Source organism: Gymnoscopelus microlampas, assembly GCF_963454915.1.
Source record: "Gymnoscopelus microlampas genome assembly, chromosome: 5".
NCBI lineage: Eukaryota > Metazoa > Chordata > Actinopteri > Myctophiformes > Myctophidae > Gymnoscopelus > Gymnoscopelus microlampas.
The window spans coordinates 29,068,826-29,077,419 of NC_139942.1; the positions used below are offsets into that span (position 1 = coordinate 29,068,826).

An 8,594-nucleotide genomic window follows, 5' to 3' on the forward strand; every position below is an offset into this window, starting at 1 on the left:
TGCAATGACTGTGGTATAGGACAATCTGAAGAAGTCTTCCTCAGGTGACTGAGAACTTCAATGCTGGAGGGTGGTACAGTACTTGAGTAAATGTAATTACTGTTACTTACTTTCCACCACTGGTTATTGGCTTGGCCACCTGTGCACTGGGATAATGACACATTTTCTGAAATAAAGCAATACATTATAAATAAATTACATCTACTGTTGTTCTTGCAAGTAGCTACATTACACCAAATACAGTCTTGAAAGAAAGACAACACATAACAGACAAAAGAGGCTTTCAGAAAAAAATACCCGACTGTCATCCATATCAAAACTGAATCAATGCTCTTTTCCTATTTCTTTGATGGATGGGGACCTGTCAGTGTGCTCTCTCTCTGGCACAGCTGTCAAAGAAGCCAGACTCACTGGCCCTTTAAGACAGGACGGACCGCTCCATTCATAGGCATGGGGCGCACTGCCAGGCTGAAATATATAAAGGGAAGGTGAGTGCAATTTGTTTTTATCATAATGACAAATTCCTTTATAATATTAGCTTAAAAACATTTTTTTTAAAACAAGAAATTGTAATTCTACCCCAAACTAAAAACTTCAACTGTGTTTCCCATTTGCTCTCCCCCTATTCCGTGGCAGATGGTTGCTCCGGTACATTGCAGAGCGGCTGGCTGTCTTACAGCATGATGCTTTCATAGACACACAGCGACGGACGGACGCACATCATTGCCGCAGCATCCTTTGTGTTTTCTGCCCCCGGGTACCAAGGTAAGATCCAGTCAGCGACCTGTAGGGCTTCGGTTGGGGTTTAACTGCCACCCTGGCTGCTCTTTGTACCAATAAGGTAGTGATGGAATGTTTAGTTTTCGCCATTGACGCTGCAACGCTGCAATTGTCTTCTTAACCCCAGCCAGCTCTCTCGTCTCTTTTGCGAACGGTGTCGGAAAAACATGGCTATTGTTCGGCGTGCTGTCACAAAAGAGGAGCTGAATGAAATGCTATTTTTGCTTATAGTTCATAATTTGGAGGCCTGTCTCGACACTAGGGATATCAAGGCGAATTTTGTTAATGCGACATGCTGTGTTAACATGTATTGTTGTTTTGTGCATAGAGCTGCCGTGCAAAGCCAGGCAGCACAGACACACGGGTTAATCGTGTTCTGCTGGCATGATTAGTGTTTTTTTTTGGATCACATTGCACCACCATCACCAGCAGCACGACACGCGCGCGCTCGCTCTCGCACGCGCGCACACGCACGCACGCACAGGTAACTAGTAAAGGTTGAAACTTGGATGGTGGTGGTTATAAATGTACAGCCAGACCTTATCAAACAAACTATACATTGCACAGTAGAGGATGATGGATGCATTATTCTTTCTCTGCTTGAGGGATGCTGCTATTTCAGGGATTTGGACATACAAGTAAATTGTGTCATCATGTCTATTTCAAGTTGCAGTATTGGTATTTGTGCTTATGTTGTCGCATGTTATTCCCTGGCTGTTTTGTGGCCAGCGATGCTGTGGTGGTGGTGGTTGGTTTTGGTGTGGCCTCTCTGTTTGTAGACCAATATGGGAATGCAAAGTCAGCACTGTTATTGTTCTGGGATTATGAGATTTGACATGATTTTTGTCTAATAGAGCACAAGCAAGGAAGAAGGGCCTATCTAATATAGTATTTGCAACTAAAACTGCACATTTTGTTCTAAAGACACATACTACATTTACAGTTTACAATTACATAAATGGATAAGTCACACATGCCAAAAATGTATCTGATATTAATGATAATAATGATACTTGTAATAACACAGTAATAACACAGCATGCCTTACTTACAGGCCCAGCGCTAGCCGACAAAGGTCTGTGTGTGTGTGTGTGTGTGTGTGTGTGTGTGTGTGTGTGTGTGTGTGTGGGGGGGGGGGTCCTCGTAAGTATGAGGAGATTCTTTTTTTAATATATTATCCTTGTCATGTCTGTCTGTCTGTCTATCAGTCCCTCCTGGTACACACAACACCACTGACCACTTTCTTAACACACTGAGGAAGGCTTGACGCCGAAATGCTGGTCTTATGCATACCTGATCAGCTCAGAGACGGGTGCGTAGGTGGAGATCAGATGTAGAATAAAATAACCTGTACACTGTCTACACTTGCACAATAAGAACAGCCTTTATTAAGGCAGCGTTTCGGTCAATAGACCTTCTTGGATGCCTGAAGAAGGTCTATTGACCAAAACGTCTATTGACCTTAAGCCTTAATACAAGTTGTTCTTATTGTACAAGTGTAGACAGTGTGCGGGTTATTTTATTTTATTCTATACAACAGTCAATTTGATTTATGTATATCAAAGAGCAATAGTCAATAATATTGTCAATACAGTACTTTCTATTTGGTACATCTAAACATACCCACTATATAAATTGTATTAGCTGCAGCTGTGTTTACCCTGTTTATGGCATGTCTGTGAAAAAGGTCCATTACAAGCCCATAGTGTTCCCTTGGCTATCAGTAGTACACCTGGCTGTACTGTAGTTCAAAAGGCCTCTGTTGACCTCCACAGCCTACTGTGTGCGATCAGTAGACTTACTGGTACCGACCAAAATCACCGAAACGCTAACATAAAATGTATTTTTCAGGGCACTGGTCCGCAGTGATCCATCACAGATGCCTGAAGCCTAATTTATACTAACTTACATGACGGTGTCACGCGATTAAAATAGCAGACCTACAAGCTCACAGCGTGACGCATCCCCAACATGTTGGAAGGTTGTAGGTCAGCTATTTTCAGCGTGACACTGTCACGTTACGAAATATGAATCAGCTTTATGCCTAATTTATACATTGTCATAAAATGAAAATAACCGATCTATAAGTTCACAATGCATCGCATGCTATTTTCGGCATGCGACAGCGTCCTAACTTGTAAGATGAAGTATAAATCAGGCTTTACTGTGCCTGGGCATAATTTGTACAATACTCACTTATTTGATTTATTAGAGTGAGATGACACCATTTTTATCTCCAAATAACTGCCACTGAAAAACCAGCGGTGTCATGCATGCATCTCCAAAATATCTCTCTAAACAGGTCTGGATTTCTTTTCAAAATGACCAGCGATTTACAATTTTAATCTGTATTCCTCTATACAAAAAAAAAGACCAAGACATAATTTCACACATAGCTAAGCATTATCTCCCCTACCATATCCCACATGGCACTTAACCTCATATTGAATATTTAGAGTGTTATATACTAAGTGCTATAGAAACATATAACTAGTTAACCCCCCCACCCCCCTGCCCCCCAGACAATCTCATTGGTGTCGCTTACTGCCTCCTTTGTAGCGTGTCTGACTGACAATGCACTTCATGGGCACAGTATTACTAATTACACTGTCAAGTAAAACTATGTAACCAACTAACTAATGAAAAATGGCCAGTATTGACTGGCCTTGCAATTAATAATAGAAAACCATGTCCTGTATGTTGGTTATTTATCTGTAAAAGATGTGCTGTGAACTGTATGTAGGACCTACTTACAGACTCAGAGTACACGTGCACACAGTATAGTGTTCCCCTCCTGCAATATAAGGTTCATCCTACGTAACTGACTAACTGAACTCACTTGAAAAAATGTCTAATGCATTTTATCTAGTGGATCTGGCATAGGCTACATTCTGCCTGTCTGTGTTTCACTCTCTCTCACTCTCCCTTGCTGCCTTTCTCTGTCCCCAGCTCTCTAATCCCTAACTGTTGCCTTTGTAACTGGGTCTGTGGTTTGTTTGTGTGTGTGTGTTGAGCGATTGTGGGTGAGTGCATGTGTGCGTGGGAACACGTAAGGCCTAATGTTAGAAGGTATTTGAGAATTTGGGGAATGTGAATAAATGAATCTCTGCTGCAGCTTTCATGTGAAAGGCTTTGCTGATTTTGGTCTGAGGGCTCTGGCATCCGAGAACTGACATAGCTCTGATGTCATTGTCTTCCAAAGGGCCTGTTCACTGTTATCAGTTTGAGTTTTTGGCGTTATAGGGCAGAAACAGCCATATTTAGCAACAAAGCCAAGGCCATGATAACGGAATAGGACAACAGAATAACATTGGCATAATACTGTGTACAGTATATAGATGACTAAATTTGGTTGAATTATAAAAAAGAATCCATGGTTTGATGAGACTAACATACTGTTAGAGTCCATTCAAACTGAGTTTGAACCTGGCCTGTTAATGATTATAGAAAAGCTTCTATGGTCATAGCCTATAGGACATTCCCATTATGGAAGAGATGTTGCACCACTGGGGGAAGATTGTACACTTTGACTATATTTATACCTGTTACTTGATACCAATGTTAATACTGACTACATTTATAGTAGTAAATACTCTTATACTGTCCGTGCACTTTGACAACATTTATATCTATACCTGTTAATATATATATATATATATATATATATATATTATATATGTGTGAAAATTCATTCAAACATCTCCTTTGGTCAGCTGTTTCACTTATTGCCCTCGTCTCCAAACCATATTACACAAGAGTTAATAACCAGAACAGTGTACTGTACAATCCATCTACCCATCCTTCAGGCTCACAGAGGAATAATCAAAGCAGAGGTAATTCTGTTGGGACTTAAGTGTACAGACAAACCCTCTTCTAGTTTAAAACAGAAGAAGGAAGCGCTGCCTGGGTCCAGTCACAGTGGCGTTGGCAGACAGGTGCTCTTCAGTGAAACAGGCAGGTATACATAGAAGCAAACATTTCCTGAAGTTCTGCTTGTGGTGAGGCAGACTGTAGGGAAAAAGTTCAGAAGATGACCAAACCCTCTTCTAGATTAGTGGTTCCCAAACCTTTTAGCTCGAGACCCAAGAGAGAAATTTGATGTTTCCCCGGGACCCAAACTAGTGAAAATAGCATATATACAAGCTCTGCAATGCGTTGTTTGGGAAACAGTGTTCTAGATCACTAGTTCTCAAACTTTTTCATTTCAAGTACACCCAAATTAAAGTAATACTAGGTAACGTTTTCAGTAAAACTAAAGTTAAATTGTATATCTTTTGTGAGTGGCAAATGTTTCACAACACCCACTCCAAGAATTTCACCCCCGAAAGCCTTTTATTTATATATTTTCTATTGAACGCCGTCGAGCATGACTTTCCCTCGAAAATGGAAGCGGAAATCCACGGGGTTCCTGTTTGGCCAGGAACTACCGCGCCGGTTTCCTGTTTGGCCAGGAACTACCGCGCTAATAACAAAAGGAAACTCACGCTGATTTTAAGAGATTGTATGATTTGAAGAACGAAAAAAAAACAGAAAAAGAAAACACAGCTCACGGTAACTAAAGCTCCACTGGCTAAGAGAAAGGATCCACAGATCGTATAAAACAATTAAAAGAACGCTTTTTGAAACACTTCCGTCTTCCGGTGAAAACGAATGGAATTCTGGGTAACAGAGGATACGAACGGCCTGCAGTGACGGTAATGACCAGCAGAGGCTGCTAAAAGTAGTTTTTGGGAAATTTGCACAGAACAACTTTAATGTGTATCTGGCGAAAATATATTGCGTTGAAATGTTTAAAAAAATATTCAAGATATTTGAATATAGATATTTTGAAAATAGTAGATCTACAAGCTCACAACGCTTCGCAACACCACACGTTGTGAGCTTGTAGATCTGCTATTTTCAAATAGCTGATGTATTTAGTGTTAATATGGTTAAACTGGGGACCCCATGGAACCCCCTCAAGGACCCCACTTTGAGAACCACTGTTCTATATGGCTTGGCCTTTCGGCTACACTGTAAAAACACAAGCCTACATACAAAAAGTACAGTACACAATAATATTGTGTGCTTGTGCAAAGGGGTAACTCGCAAGATTACATTTTTAGATGAAATGTAAGCAGTCCACTGAGTCTAGGATTGTGTTGCGAGTCTAGAATGTTTATCGTGTATAGGGATCTGTGCTTGCATTGTTAATGCTGTTATAGCAGAACTGGCTATCATGTTAGCCGTGTGCTTTACCTCTCTAGCCGTCCCTGGCCATTATGAGCTAATGGGACAATAAATTGGCTGCATGTGGTTTTACTTTGCATAGCTGTTGGATTGCGTCACAGATATTAGCAACACCTTCAGTGTGTGTGTGTGTGTGTGTGTGTGTGTGTGTGTGTGTGTGTGTGTGTGTGTGTGTGTGTGTGTGTGTGTGTGTGTGTGTGAGAGAGTTTTTTTTGTTACCTACATATGTCCATAATCTCTGCATTTGTTTTAACAGACCTATCAAGAATTCCTGGCTGATTACATTAAGCCAGAACATACATTGCCTTGTTTCTCTCTGTCTACACATACACGCAGACACTTGTGGTCAACAGCTGAGAAAATTGTGTATGTGGTAAAAGGAATTTGCTTTGGCGAGTTGTGCAGTGGCACCCCAACTTCAAATTATTATATACCGATTGGGAATCTTGAGGTGCTTCACAATTCGGTTCGACTGTGATCCAGATGGCTATGATGCGATTATATAGACGGATTATGCTCTATATGATTCTTTTTCCATCCTATCAAATGAATAACATCTTTGCTTCACTCAAAATGCAAATACAGACATGTTTACGTGTTAGCCAGTTTGCATAACACCATCAAGCTGGTTTAAGCCTGATTTATACTTAGTTGCACTCTGGTGCTGCATGCCGTAAATAGCAGATACCAGCTCACATCGCGCCACATTCGTGACGTGCTGCAAGCTTGTAGATCTGCTAATTACTGAGCATGACACCGGCACACAACTAAGTATAACTGAGACTTTAGCTGTCAGTTACCTCACACAACGCAATTGGATGCAACTGGTTCCACGAACATCCACTGGAGACCGACCTGTGTGGCATGTCTTTCCCCCTCACAGTCACTGCCCTCAGTTTCCTGTTTCCGCACAAGGTCAAATCAAATCACACACATCACATTTGTGTTGTACTTTGACATGTGTTATGTGATTGTATTGGAATTAGGGCTGATGTACTGAAGTTTAGAAGCTTCATAACATTGACATTCACATTCTAAATCATCCTTGATTTACTGCATATGTGGTTGTTCCCCCCCCAAGCTCTGGGCATACTATCCCAAATTCTGGTCCCTCGTAGATGAACCCCAAAGGCGCCTGCACAAATCAGCATGTTTATGTATGTGCCATAAAGCTGAATGGCCACACAATCATAATATGAAATATAGCTGCAAGCAGCGATAATACGGGGCCAGTGAGAGAGAGACAGACAGACATGGAAACTGGACAGAGAGAGAGTAATGGAAACTGGGAGAGAGTGAGAGAGAGAGAGAGAGAGAGAGAGAGAGAGAGAGAGAGAGAGAGAGAGAGAGAGAGATGGAAACTGGAGAGAGAGGGAGGGAAAGAGAGAGAGAGAGAGAGAGAGAGAGAGAGAGAGAGAGAGAGAGAGAGAGAGAGAGAGAGACAGACATGGAAACGGAATAGATTGAAAAGAGACATGGAAACGGAATAGATTGATGAGAGAGAGAGAGATGGAAACAGAATGGATTGATTGGAAATCTCAACCTATTGCCATTGACAGGAATCGAATTCTCAACCTTCGGACTAATAGGCTTCAACATTACCTATAGTGCTATAGCTTTGTCCAGGCTGATGTTGTCTGTTGAAGATCATAAACTCTTGCCTTCTGTCATGAACCAAGCCAACACTAAGATCACTCGTTCACAAACCATTTACCAATAGAGAAATTGTATGTCTCCTCGCAACCGAAAACAGTGAAAGCAGCTGATCTACAAGCTCAGAAACACGTTGCTATCTGAAAAGTTTTGAGATTTTAGATCGGCTATTTTCAGAATGAAGTATGTCATACATTGAAAAAGCGTACTCTCAAATAAGCATTTCAGGTTATCTTTACCATTTGCACATGTATTCATTGATACAGTCATGTTGTTTGCAATTCAACTTAAATGAAGTCTGCATCAAGTGAGGCTTGAACTGGCGACCTTGAGATTGTGAGGCACTCATTTAAGGGAGACGCCATTGGACCGTGAAAAAGGAGATCACACAGATGATACAGTTTCACGCAAATAGCTGAAAAATCCTGGGTTTAAGTGTTTTTCAAACTGCTCAAAATTGCGGACAATCTAAGGGCAGAGCTTACTGGTGAAAGCGATAGATGTGTTCCTCATGAGTCAAGGCACAAGTGTAAGCAAGTTTCACGACTTTCGGCCAAACGAGGCATGACTTTTGCCTGTTTAAAGTTTGCATTTTCAAAAAATTGCTATAGCGCCCCCCTTTGGCCAATTGGAGTGAGATTGGTTTCAGTGATATTTGGAATGACTCTCTACATTACTGCAACGTTTCAAAGAAATGTGAGTCTTGCATGTATGTGTTAGGGGCAGATGAATAATTTTCATAAAACTGTAATAGTTAAAATCTATCTCCTCCTGGGATTTTTGAGCAATCTGCACGAAACGTTTAACACTTCAACTTTGGACCTCTGCCTACAAAAATTTCCAACGGATTTTCCATAAGTTAAAAAATGCAGAAGTTAGGAGCCAATGACTGTTTTTCATATAATTCAAAATGGTGGGAGATCTAAAGGTCA

At 41.0% G+C, this 8,594-nt stretch overlaps 1 protein-coding gene across 2 annotated transcripts in view; it reads left to right on the forward strand.

Annotated features, from left to right (window-relative positions):
* Positions 1 to 657: 657 nt before the first annotated feature.
* Positions 658 to 8,594, forward strand: part of fam110b (family with sequence similarity 110 member B) — a 60,891-nt gene continuing 52,954 nt past the window's right edge. For both annotated transcript variants that reach the window (XM_084058310.1, XM_084058311.1), the window contains exon 1: positions 658 to 765. The gene's annotated coding sequence lies outside the window, so the exon portion shown is untranslated. The remainder of the gene's footprint in view (positions 766 to 8,594) is intronic.